The sequence below is a fragment of the Pongo pygmaeus genome, chromosome 3 (genome assembly GCF_028885625.2).
Source record: "Pongo pygmaeus isolate AG05252 chromosome 3, NHGRI_mPonPyg2-v2.0_pri, whole genome shotgun sequence".
Lineage (NCBI taxonomy): Eukaryota > Metazoa > Chordata > Mammalia > Primates > Hominidae > Pongo > Pongo pygmaeus.
The window spans coordinates 68,028,268-68,041,413 of NC_072376.2; the positions used below are offsets into that span (position 1 = coordinate 68,028,268).

The window sequence follows — 13,146 nt, forward strand, 5'->3', positions numbered from 1 at the left end:
TGTATATCTTTTGTTGAAGTGTCTGTTCAAATATTTTGCCCATTTTAAATTGGGATTTTTAAAAATTGATACATAATATTTTACATATTTATGGAGCACATGTTATGTTTTGTTACATGCATAGAATATGTAATGATCAAGTCAAGGCATTTGAGGTGTCCATCACTTTAAGTATTTATTATTTCTAGGTGTTGGGAATTCAAGTTCTCTCTTCTAGCTACTTTGAAATATATAATACATTGTTGTTAACTCTGCTGTTGAACAACAGAACTTATACCTTTTATCTAACTATATGTTTGTACCTCTTAACTTATCTCTCTTCATTCCCCTTCCCAAGCACCCAACCTTCCCAGCTTCCAGTATCTATCATTCTGCTCTTCTACCTTTATGAGATCAAGTTTTTAGTTCCCACATATTAGTGAGAACATGTGATATTTGCCTGTTGGTGCGTGGGTTATTTCACTTAACATGACCTCCAGTTCCATCCATATTGCTGATAATGACATAATTTCATTCTTTTTTTATGGCCAAATAGCACTGCATTGTATACATACATATATCTCACTTTCTTCATTCATTCATCAGATGATGGACACTTAGGTTGATTCCATATCTTTGCTACTGTGAATAGTGCTGTGATAAACATGTGAGTGGGGTTATCCTTTTCATACACTGTTTTATTTTCCTTTGGGTAGATACCAAGTAGTGAGATTGCTGAATCAAGTAGTATTTTTATTTTTAGTTTTTTGAGAAATCTCCATACTCTTTTACATTGTGGTTGTACTAATTTATGTTCCCACCAAATTGTATGAGTTCCCTTTTCTCCAAATCCTCATCAGCCTCCCTTCTTTAATTTTTAGAACAATAGCCATTTTAACTAGAGTAATATGATATCTCGTTGTGGTTGTTTTCTGGAAAATATAGAGTGCTTCATGAATTTGCATGTCATCCTTGTTCAGGGGCCATGCTAATCTCTGTACCATTCCAATTTTAGTATACGTGATGCTGAAGGAAGCACTCACTGTGGTTTTGATATGTATTTCTCTGATGACTAGTGATGTTGAACATTTTTTAATATACTGTTTGCCATTTGTATGTCTTCTTTTGAGAGTTGTCTATTTGTGTCTTTTGTCCACTTTTTAATGTGATTTTTTCTATTGTTGAATTGTTTGGGTTCCTTGTATATTCTGGATATTAGTCCCTTGTTGAATGGATAGTGTGCAAATATTTTCTCCCACTCAACAGATTGTCTCTTCGCTCTGTTGATTGTTTGCTTTGCTGTCTTCGCTCTGTTGATTGTTTGCTTTGCTGTGCAGAAGCTTTTAGCTTAATATTTTCTCTATATTAGTCCGTTTTCACACTGCTGATAAAGACATACCCAAGACTGGGCAATTTACAAAAAAAAGAGGTTTAATATGGACTTACAGTTTCATGTGGCTGGGGAAGCCTCACAATCATGGCAAAAGGCAAGGAGGAACAAGTCACATCTTACATGGATGGCAGCAGGCAAAGAAGAAAAAGGTTGTGCAGGGAAATTCTTCCTTATAATACCATCAGATCTTGTGAGACCCACCCACCATCACAAGAATACCAGGGGAAATACCTGCCCCCATGATCCAGTTACCTCTCACCTGGTTCCTCCCACAAAATGTAGGAATTCAAGATGAGAATTGGGTGGGGACACAGCCAAACTGTATCAATCTCATTTCTCTATTTTTATTTTAGTTTTCCGTGCTTTTGAGAGCTTAGACATAAAATATTTGCCTAGACTAATGTCCTTTTTCCCCGTTTTCTCCTGGTAGTTTTCTAGTTTCCTATTTTACATTTAAATCTATCTTGAGTTGATTTTTGTATGTGGTGAGAAATAGGGATCCAGTTTCATTCTTCTCCATGTGAATATCTAGTTTTCCCAACACCATTTATTGAACAGGATGTTTTTTCCCCACCTTTGTCAAAAATCAGGTGGCCATTAATAATTGGGTTTATTTCTGGGTTCCCTATTTTGCTCCATTGGTCAATATGTCTATTTTTATACCAATATTATGCTGTTTTGATTACTATAGCCTCATAATATATTTTGAAATCAGGTAGTCTGATGCCTTCAGCTTTATTCTTTTTGCTCAGGATTGCATTGGCTATTCTGGCTCTTCTTTGGTTCTATGAGATGGAGTTTCACTGTTGTTTCCCAGGCTGGAGTGGAGTGGCACAATCTTGGCTCACTGCAACCTCTGCCTCCCAGGTTCAAGTGATTCTCCTGCCTCAGCCTCCAGAGTAGCTGGGATTACAGGTGCCTACCACCACGCCCAGCTAATTATTTCGTATTTTTAGTAGAGACAGGGTTTCGCCATGTTGGCCAGGCTGGTACCTGCCTCGGCCTCCCAAAGTGCTGGAATTACAGGCATGAGCCACTGTGCCTGGCCTGTTTTTACTTTGTCTGTGAAAATAACATTGGTATTTTGATAATGATTGCATTGAATCTCTATATTGTTTTGGGCAGTATGATCATTTCAATATTAATTTTTCTGATCCATAAGTATGGGATGTCTTTCCATTTGTTTGTGTCATCTTTAATCTCTTTCATCAGGGTTTTGTAGTTTTTCCTGCAGAGATCTTTTACCTCTTGGGTTAAATTTATTCCTATTTTATTTTTTTTGTGGCTATTGTAAATGAGATTGCCTGCTTGATTTGTTACTTAGCTAGATCATTATTGTTGTATAGAAACACTACCGACTTTTGTATGTAGATTTTGTATTCTACAACTTTACTGAATTTGTTTGTGAGTTCTGAAAGATATTTGGTGGAGTCTTTGGCTTTTCTTTCTAAATATAAGATCATGTCATCGGCAAAGGGACAATTTGACTCCCTATTTTCCAGTTTGGGAGACTTTTATTTCTTTCTCTTGCCTGGGAGACTTTTATTTCTTTCTCTTGCCTGGGAGACTTTTATTTCTTTCTCTTGCCTGATTGCTCTGGCTAGGATTTCCAGTACTATGTTGAATAGGAGTCCTGAAAATGGGCATCCTTGTCTTATTCTAGTTCTTAGAGGAAAGGATTTCAACTTTTCCCCATTCAGTATGATGTTAGCTATGGGTTTGTCATATATGGCCTTTATTATTTTGAGGCATGTTTCTTCTACGCTTAGTTCGTTGAGAGTTTTTTTTTCTTTTATCATGAAGGGATGTTTAATTGTATAAAATGCTTTTTCTGCATCTATTGAGATGATAATATGGTTTTGCCCTTCATTCTGTTGATGTGGTGTATCATGTTTATTGATTCGTGTATTTGAATGATACTTGTGTCCCTGGTATAAATCCCACTTGATGATGGTGTATTATCTTTATGATGTGCTGTTGAATTCAGTTTGCTGGTATTCTGTTGAGGAGTTTTGAGTCCACATTTATCAGGGATATTGGTCTGTAAGTTTCTTTATTTGTCCTGTCCTTGTATGGTTTTGGTATCTGGGTAATTCTGGCCCTGTAGAATGAGTTGAAGAATTCCTGCCTCTTCAGTTTTTCGGAATAGTTTGAGAAGGATTAATTCTTTATTAGTTCTTCGTTATAAGTTTGGAAGACTTTGGTGGTGAATCCATCCAGTCCTGGGCTTTCCCTTTGTTGGAAGAGTTTTTATTACTGATTCAATCTTGCAACTTGTTATTGGTCTATTCAGGTTTTTTATTTCTTCCTGATTCAGTCTCTGTAGGTTGTAGGTTACCAGGCCTTTATTCATTTCCTCTAGGCTTTCCAATTTGTTAGTGTATCATTGTTCATAAAAGTCTCTGATGATATTTTGTATTTCTGTGGTATGAGTTGTAATGTCTCCTTTTTCATTTCTGATTTTGCGTATTTGGGTCTTCTTTTTTTTGGTTAGTCTAGATAGAAGGTTTATAAATTTTGTTTATCTTTTTGAAGAACCATTTTTTTTTTTGCTTCATTGATCCACTGTATTTTTTAAGTCTCTATTTTATTTCATTCTCTTCTGATTTTTATAATTTCTTTGTTTCTTCTGCAGTTTGAGGTTTGGTTTGTTCTTACTTTTCTGGTTCCTCGAGGTGCATTGTTAGATCATTTATTTTAAATCTACTTTTTTGATGTAGGCTTATTGCTATAAACTTCTTTTTTAGTACTGCCTTTACTGTATCTCATGGGTTTTAGTATGTTGTGTTTCCATTTTCATTTGTTTCAGGAATTTTTGATTTTCATCTTAATTTCTTCACTGACCCAGAGATTGTACAGGAACTTATTGTTTCATATCCATGTATTTAGTAGTTTCCAAAGTTCCTCTTGGTATTGACTTCTATTTTATTCCATTGTAGCCTGAGAAGATACTTGATATAATTTCAATTTTTAAAATTTGTTGAGATTTGTTTTGTGGCCTACAATATGGCCTATCTTGGAGAATGTTCCATGTGTTAATAAGAAGAATGTGTATTCTGCTGTGTTGGATAAAATGCTCTGTAAATAGCTGTTAGGTCCATTTGGTCTAAAGTCCAGTTTAAATCCAGTGTTTCTTTACTGATTTTCTGTCTAGATGACCCATCTAATGCTGAGTTGAAGTCTCCCACTACTATTGTATTGGAGTCTCTCTCTTTAGATCTAGTAACATTTGCTTTAGGAATCTGGGTGCTCCAGTGTTGGGTGCATATGTATTTAGAATTATTTTCTTTTGCTGGATTGATCCTTTCATCAATAGATAATGACTTTCTTTGTCTTTTAAAACTCTTTTTGGTTTAAAATCTGTTTTATCTGATATAAATATAGCTATTCCTTCTTGCTTTTGATTTTTGTTTATGTGGCATATCTTTTTTCCATCTCTTCAAGTTTATATTGGGTTTTTATAGGTAAAGTGTGTTTCTTTTAGGCAACATTGGATCAAGTTTTTTTTTTAATCCACTTAGCCAGTTTATATCTTTTAAGTGGAAAACTTAATAATATATTTATACACAAGGTTAATATTGATATATTGTTTTGTTTCTGTCATATTGTTAATTGTTTTCTAGTTGTCTTATATATTTTTTGTTCCTTTCTTTTTCTCTTATTGTTTGTCACTCTGGTTTGGCAGTTCTCTGTAGTGTTACCATTTGAGTTCTTATTCTCCCCCATCTTCAGTTCTTCCCTTCCTCCCTCCCTCCTTCCCTCCTCCCCTTCCTGCCTTCCTCCCTTCCTCCCTCCCTCCCGTCTTTCCTTCCTTCCTTCCTCTTTCTTTTCTTTCTTTTTTTTTTTTTTTGAGATGGAGTCTCACTCTGTCACCCAGGCTAGAGTGCAGTGGTGCAATCTCAGCTCACTGCCAGCTCCGCCTCCTGGGTTCACACCATTCTCCTGCCTCAGCCTCCCAAGTAGCTGGGACTACAGGTGCCTGCCACCACACCTGGCTAATTTTTTGTGTTTTTAGTAGAGATGGGGTTTCACCGTGTTAGCCAGGATGGTCTCGATCTCCTGACCTCATGAACCTCCTGCCTCAGCCTCCCAAAGTGCTGGGATTACAGGCATGAGCCACCGCGCCTGGCCCCTTCCTTCCTCTTTCTTTCTTTCCTTTCTCTTCCTTCCTTTCTTTTCTTTCTTTCCTTTCTTTCTTTCTTTCTTTTTCTTTCTTTCTTTCTTTCTTCTTTCTTTCTTTCTTTCTTCTTTCTTTCTTTCTTTCTTTCTTTCTTTCTCTTTCTTTCTTTCTTTCTTTCTTTCTTTCTTTCTTTCTTTCTTTCTTTCTTTCTTTCTTTCTTTCTTTCTTTCTTTCTTTCTTTCTTCTTCTCTTTCTTCTTTCTCTTTTCTCTTTCTCCTTCATTGTTGCTTGTGTAGTTGTTGTCACTTGTTTGTTTAGTAACTTTTTGAACACATTTTGTAAAGTCTGTATTCTTTGTTATATCTAGCCACTGAAATCTCCATTTTGTTAGTTTAGTTGTCAGGTAGACAACCAAACTAAATTTGACAGAAATTTCCTTAAATGCCTTAAGTAACAACAACAAAAAAATCTAGCACTTGCATATGGGCTATGTGTGTGTTTTGGAAGACACCTTCCTCAGCCAGGCAGTTTACAGCTCTGTCTTTGCCTTCATTCACTTCTGGCTTGCACAGGGTGTGCAGGTCAGTCATAGATGAGAGATTAGGTTCTCAGGTCTTTTTTGATACTGCATCATTCCTGGGCATGAGTGTTGCTTTCTAAATTCCCAGAAATACATGCTACTTTTTCAAAGCCCTTATTTCCCAAGGCATCTTATTCCCTGGCTTTTCCTGCCAGAGTAATTAGTGGTTTGCCCAAACTCTTATCTTTTGCCCCAGGTGGCAGCAGCTCATACATTTGCCTTGGAATATTTTCTACTAATGCCCCCTAAGTAGACTTAGCTCTGGGAGAATTTCAGGTTAAGTGAAATAAAGGCAAGCCCTCTGAGCCACTTATTCAGGGAGACATAGTTCAAAACAACTACAATTCTTTAAGAATGAGGCTTGTTCTGCTCCCTTCATACTAAGATCCTATCTTGGTAATGTGGGCTATTGTTTTCTCCCCACATTGCTGGGGAGCCTGCAGAGCTAGAGAGTAGAAGATGGGGCTGAGGTTAATTAAAGCACCACAAAGCTCTCTTTTGTAGAGGCAGGTTTTGTTTTTGTTTTTTTTTTCTTGTTTGTTTGTTTTTTGCTTAGGCATTCATCTGTTTACTGTAAATTTTGCATTAGTATTCAGAGTTCTGACAAAACTAATTCTGACAGTTTTGCCAATTTATTTTTGGCTTTTATAGAGGAACACACTTTTGGAGTTTCCTTTTCCACCCATTTGAACTGGCATCATTTTCCAGTTTGCTGACTTTTGTTCTGATCTTTATTACAGATGTTCCTTGACTTACAATGGGATTACATTCTGATAAGCCCATCATAAATTGAAAATATCATAAGTTGAAAATGCGTTGAGTACACCCAAGCTATTAAAATCCTGTCTTAGCCTAGCCTACCCTAAACATGCTCAGAACACTTACATTAGCCTACAGCTGGGCAAAATCATCTAACACACAGCCTATTTTAGAATAAAGTGTTGAATATCTCATGTAATTTATTGAAAATTCTACTGAAAGTGAAAAATAGAATGGCTGTATGAGTACTCCAAGTATGCTTTCTACTAAATGCATGTTACTTTTGCACCACTGTAAAATCAAAAAGTTGTTAAATTGAACCATTGTGAATTAAGAACTGTCTGTATTTTCTTTCTTTTGCTGCTTTGTTTAGTTTGCTCTTTTTTCCCCTAAGGTGAAAGTTAAGATTATTTGTTTGTTTCTTCTCAGTGCACAAGTTTCCCTCTAAAGAATGGTTTGGTGACAACCCCAAAATTTTGATATATGTATATTCATTTTCATTTGGTTCAAAATGTTTTCTTATTTCCCTTTTGATTTCTTCTTTGACCCATGGATTATTTTGAAGCATGTTATTTAGTATCCAAATCTTTAGGAATTTTCTAGATACTTTTATTAATTTCTAATCTAACTTTTTTTTTTGCTGTTGGAGAACATATTTGTATGACATAAGTCATTTAAAACTTAGATAGATTTATGTTATGGCCCAGAATATAATTAATCTTGGTAAATGTGTCAGGTATACCTGAAAAGTATCAGCATTCTACTGTTGGCTGGAGTGTTCTATATCAATTAGGCTGTTTCTATTGTGTCTTTATAATTAAAGCAGATTTCTTTTAGACAGCATAAGGTTGGATCTTGTTTATTTGTTTTTTCTAATCTGAAAACCTCTGCTTTCTGATTGAGGTGTTTATTTATATGGAATGTGATCATTGACATGGTTTCATTTAAATCTATCATCTTGTGATTTCCTTTTAATTTTTTCTATTTTTGTTTCCTTTTTTCTTCTTTTTTGACAGTTTTTAGATGAATTGAAGATTTGTTATGATTTCATTTTATCTCCTTTTCTTTCTCATTAACTATAATTCTTTGTTGCATTATTTAAGTGGTTGCTTTTGAGTTTCATCTTTAACAATATAGTCTACCTTCAGTACTACTTGATGTACAGTATAAGAACTTTGCAGCAGGACACTTCCATTTTGATCCTCCAGGCTTCTCTGATATTGTCATACAATTTACTTCTACATTTTACATAAATCCCACAATATATTGATATTAATTTTGCTTTAAATTTCAATTATCTCTTTAACTTTAAAGAGATTTAAATAATAAGAAAATTACCTATCTAGTTAGAATTTCTGGTACCATTTATTTACTTGGTGAGGATACAAGTATCCATCTGGTATTATTCTCCTTCTGCTTAAAGGATAATTTCTTAAAATTTCTCATAGTGCAAGTCTGCTAGTGATAAATTCTTTCAGCTTTTGTATGTTTGAAAAAGTTTTATTTTGCCTTCTTTATTAAAAGATGTTTTTCTTGGGCAAAGAATTCTAGATTTACTCTTCCTGTACTTTCAAGATATTGCTCCACTATCTTCTAGGTTGCATTGTCTCCGATGAGCTATCTTTATCTTGTTTTTCTATAAATAATGTGTCTTTTTTCCTGGGTGTTTTTAAAAAATGTTTTCTCTTTATCAGCGGCTTTTAGCAATTTGATTATTATGTCTTGGTGTAGTCTTCTTCATGTTTCTTATGTTTGATGTTCATTGAACTTATTGGATCTGTGGGTTTGTAGTTTTTACATTTGGAAAATAGTGTCCTTTTGTACAAATTCTATCATTCTGTCATTTCTAGGTTAATGTAAATTAATTGTTTTTTCTCATTGTGGATTATATTTTACTGCTTTGTCTTATTCCAGGTAATTCTCTATTATATGCCACATAGTGTGAATTTTGCCTTGTAGGGTGTCACATATATCTGTATTCCTATAAATATTCTTGATCTTTGTTTTGGAATGCAGTGAAGTTAGTTAGCAACAGTTTGATTCTTTGGGGTCTTGCATTTAAGATTTGTTTAGCTGGATCAGAGCAGCATTTTACCTACCATTAATTTTCCCCACTACTGAGGCAAGGCCCTTCTTAGTGCCCAATCCAGGGCCCCATAAGTTATACAGTTTTCTGCTCTGGTTGTTGAAATGAGACAGTAATCCGGGTCTTATGTGAGCAGCAGGCACTGTTCCCCTCCAACGCTTTCAAGTTGTTCTTCCCCTAGCCTTGGATGGTCACGCACACATGGGCTGCTCAGTATTCATCTGAATACTTGAAGATGCCTCCGGAAGATCTCTGAAGTTAACCTCCCATGCTACTCTGTCCTCTGCAGGGCTCCCCAACCCCTGGGACCCAGACTGGTACCCATCCATGGCCTCTTAGGAACTGGGCCACATAGCAGGAGGTGAGGGAGGGGTGTGTAGGCAAACATTACCACCTGAGCTCTGCCTCCTGTCAGATCAGTGGCAGCATTAGATTCTCCATAGGAGCGTGCACCCTATTGTGAACTGTGCATCCAAAACCCATCCCCCACCCCAACGCCCTGTTCATGGGAAAATAGTCCTCTACAAAACTGGTTTCCGGTGCCAGAAATGTTGGGACCACTGCTCTACAGTACTTTGTCCTGTGAACCTTGGTTTACCTAAACTCCGAACTCCATCTCCTCAATTCAGAGACATTCTATACTTGGGTTTTTTTGTCCTTGCTCTATTACCTAGAATCTTTATGTAGCCCAGAAAGACTAAAATGTATGCCATCTGGCCCTTTACAAAAAAGTTAGCTGACCCTGATAGTAAGCTGATGGAAGTACAGGGCTCACTTCACTTGTTTCTCTTCTCTTGGGGATTACTGCTTTTTATTGCCTTATGTCTAATGTCTCAAGAGCTGTTGTTTTATATATTTTTTTATCTTTTTTTTTTTCTTAAAAAAAAAAAGCTCAGGTGGGATGGTAAATCTGATCTTTGTTAATTCCATCTTGGCTGCAAGTGAATGCCTCCAATATAGTTATATGTCATAAAACACATTTTAATGTTAACATGTAGTGGGTTCATTGATTTGTTAAATGAATTAAAAATAAATATTTAAAAAATTTCTCATTTTAGTTTGTAATTTGGTAAACATCAATAGATCTAACTCATATAAACAAAAGCTCTTTGTAGCTCTTCAGCTTTTTTTAAAAGCTCTTCAGCTTTTAAAAAATTGATATAAATTATTATTATTATTATTTTTTGTGACAGAGTCTTACTCTGTTGCCTGGCTGGAGTGCAGTGATGTGATCTCGGCTCACTGCAACCTCCGCCTCCCAGGTTCAAGCAATTCTCCTGCCTCAGCCTCCTGACATAAATTATTTTTAAGATCAGTTTTTGGTTTCCAGAAAAATTGAGTAGAAAGTACACGGACTTCCTATATATTCCTCATCACCCTCATCCCAGCCTTCCCTGCAATCATCATCTTACATCAGTATGACACATTTGTTACAATCAATGAAACAGCACTGATACATTATCCAACAAAGCACATAATTTACATTAGAGTTTGCTTTTGTGTTGTACATTTTATGGATTTTTACAAACATATGATGACATGTATCCAACATTATAGTATTGTATAAAATAGTTTCACTGCCCTAAAAATTCCCTGTGTTCTTCCCATGTATTCCTCTCTTCCCCTAAACCCCCGGCAACCACTGATCTTTTTACAGTCTCTATAGTTTTGTCTTTTCCAGATGTTACGTAGTTGGAATCATACAGTAAGTAGTCTTTTGGGATTGGCTTCTTTTACATAGAAATATGCATTTAAGTTTCCTCTATCTTTTCATGGCTCAATAGCTCATTTCTTTTTATCATTGAATAATATTTTATTGTATGAATATATCACAATTTACTTATCCCTCTACCTATTGAAGGGTATCTTGGATGCTTTCAATTTTTTTGCAATTGTAAATAAAAGCTGCTATAAATATTCATGTGATCATCTTCAATAGTTTTAAGAGCGTAAAGGGTGTTACAACCAAAATACTTTAGAACCACTAAGCTAGGGACAGTATTTCTCAGGAGAGGAGCAAAAGTATTTTTCTTTGCTCCAATTCCCACGTGTTTTTATTGATTATTTAGTAGATTCATTCGGTAAATATTAATTGACTTTCTCCTCTGTGGAACATGTTGTGCTAAGAACAGGACATACAATAGTGAGAAAAACCAGAAATGGTTGCTGCCTTGGAAGAACTTACAATTTATTTGGGGAGAGAAGCATTAATCAAATAGTACAAAATTGAAATCACCACTAAGCAAAATGCAAAGAAAGAGAGGTATATAGTGTCAAGGGAATCTGTAATGAAAAACTTGACTTGGGCAGAAAGGTCAGGGAAGGTTTCCCTGTGGCAGTAATAATTACACTCAGAGCTAAGAGATGGCAAGGAATTAACTTGGTGAAGAGGGGAAGAAACAGGAAATATTAACAGGCAATGTTCACTACTCTATTTGGCTTATCAGAGGCTGACTGTCTAGTCCTTTTTTGTCCTCTTCTTCCTTCTCTGCCTATTTCTCCTCAGTTTCTTCCTTTTCCTTCTTTCTCCTTCTTTTTCTCTTCCCATCCTTTGTCCTTTGTTTATTTGCAATAAATATTCAAGATTTTCTAGCTTAATCGGCAGATACTAGAGTTTTTGTGTATAGGATGTTTTTTTAGTCTGTTTTGTGCTGCTATCATGGAATACCACACACTGGATAATTTGTAATGAAGAGGAATGTATTTTCTCACAACTCTGGAGTCTGGGAAGTCCAAGGTCAAGCTACCAGCATCTGATGAGGGCATTCTTGCTGTGTCCTCACGTGGCAGAAAGCAGAAAGGAAAGAAGGCAAAAGGGGCCAAACCTGGCCTTTTATAGTAGCATTAACCCCACCATGAGGGGAACTCTCATGGCCCAATCTCCTCACAAAATTCCCACTACCACAATGCGACCACATTTCAACATGAGCTTTGGAGGGGACAAACATTTGAACCATAGCAGATGTTCACAAGCAACTCTATAAAATTTTTAAAAGGATGGCCTTTGCTTGCTTGTATAAGCTGACCCCTTTTAGAAAGAGAAGTTAAGATTTTAGGATTTTGATGATGCTTGGCTTATTGTTGGGAGTGGAGAGGTGACAAAGGATGGAAGAAGGGGAAAAAGCTGGGATCAGTCAGATCATTAATGAAGTCATTTCTGTCAAGAAAATTTAATTTCAGTGCTTGAATCATTGACCTACCAAGACAACTAAATGTCATGTGTACTTGCATTTTAAACACACTTGGACTCTCTACCCTAATGGAGAATATGAGGGTGCATAGTGTTAATATCACACAAATATTTCTATAGTCGTACTCACTGTGGCATTGCACCAATGTTAGCTGTAATTTCAGAATTGCAAACAAGAGTGGCAAGCCCTTTGGCTTCTTAGCTCTGTAATTAAACATCAGGCTGTTGGTTTGGCTGGGATATGTGACCTTTCCAAATGAAGTAGAGTTCTAGCTTAATTGTAAACCTAATTTGTCTTTCTTATCAGTGAAGAAACAGGCAGAAATTAAAAGGCCAAAACAAGACACCTCCTCCCCTGGAACTGTTAAAAGCTGTTGTTCCATAATTACTGTGACTAAGACAATAAACAGGCTCCATTGAAGTTGAAAAAACATTAGATCCATGTGGCTGGATTTCTTTGGGCCTTTTCTGCATGTTCCCAACAAAAGTATAGCATATTTTCACAGAGCAGGCGACAACTCCAGGAGAGTTATTGTAATATATTCTGCTAATGTGAAAAGGGATGCATTTAATTTAGGCTTGTTTTGAAATATAGGAAAACATCACCAAATTGGAGAAATAGTATATTCCCTGTCTAAAATATTGGGAAGTGGAGTAGGGTTGAAAACATATGCACTTTGCACTTAAAGTAGGCTACACTACTAGACTAGACTAGACTACTGCAACTCTAACCCAGTTGGGGACCAAAATATAGATAATGATGAAAGGATCTGCATCAGAAGGCATACAAATACTAAATGTGTCAGTATTTCATAACAGAATTTCAAACTACATGAAGTCAAGTCGAAATAAATAAAAAGCACACAAACTACGGTTGAAGATTTTAACACCTGTTTCTCAGTAATTGTCAGAATAAGTAAAACCAATCCTTAGCAAGAGTAATCAGAACAGTGATTACTTCTGCAGGGATGAGGGGAAGGAGGTTAGCTGAAAAAGGACATGTGGAAATTTTCTGGAGTGGTAGAAATGTCCTATATGT

At 36.0% G+C, this 13,146-nt stretch overlaps 1 protein-coding gene and 1 non-coding gene across 2 annotated transcripts in view; one reads left to right on the forward strand and one right to left on the reverse strand.

Annotated features, from left to right (window-relative positions):
• Positions 1 to 13,146, forward strand: part of LOC129034734 (uncharacterized) — a 123,356-nt gene that overhangs the window by 47,024 nt on the left and 63,186 nt on the right. The window lies entirely within an intron of this gene.
• LOC129035902 (U6 spliceosomal RNA) lies at positions 915 to 1,018 on the reverse strand. The gene has a single exon (XR_008502393.2). It is a non-coding gene; the product is annotated as a U6 spliceosomal RNA (small nuclear RNA).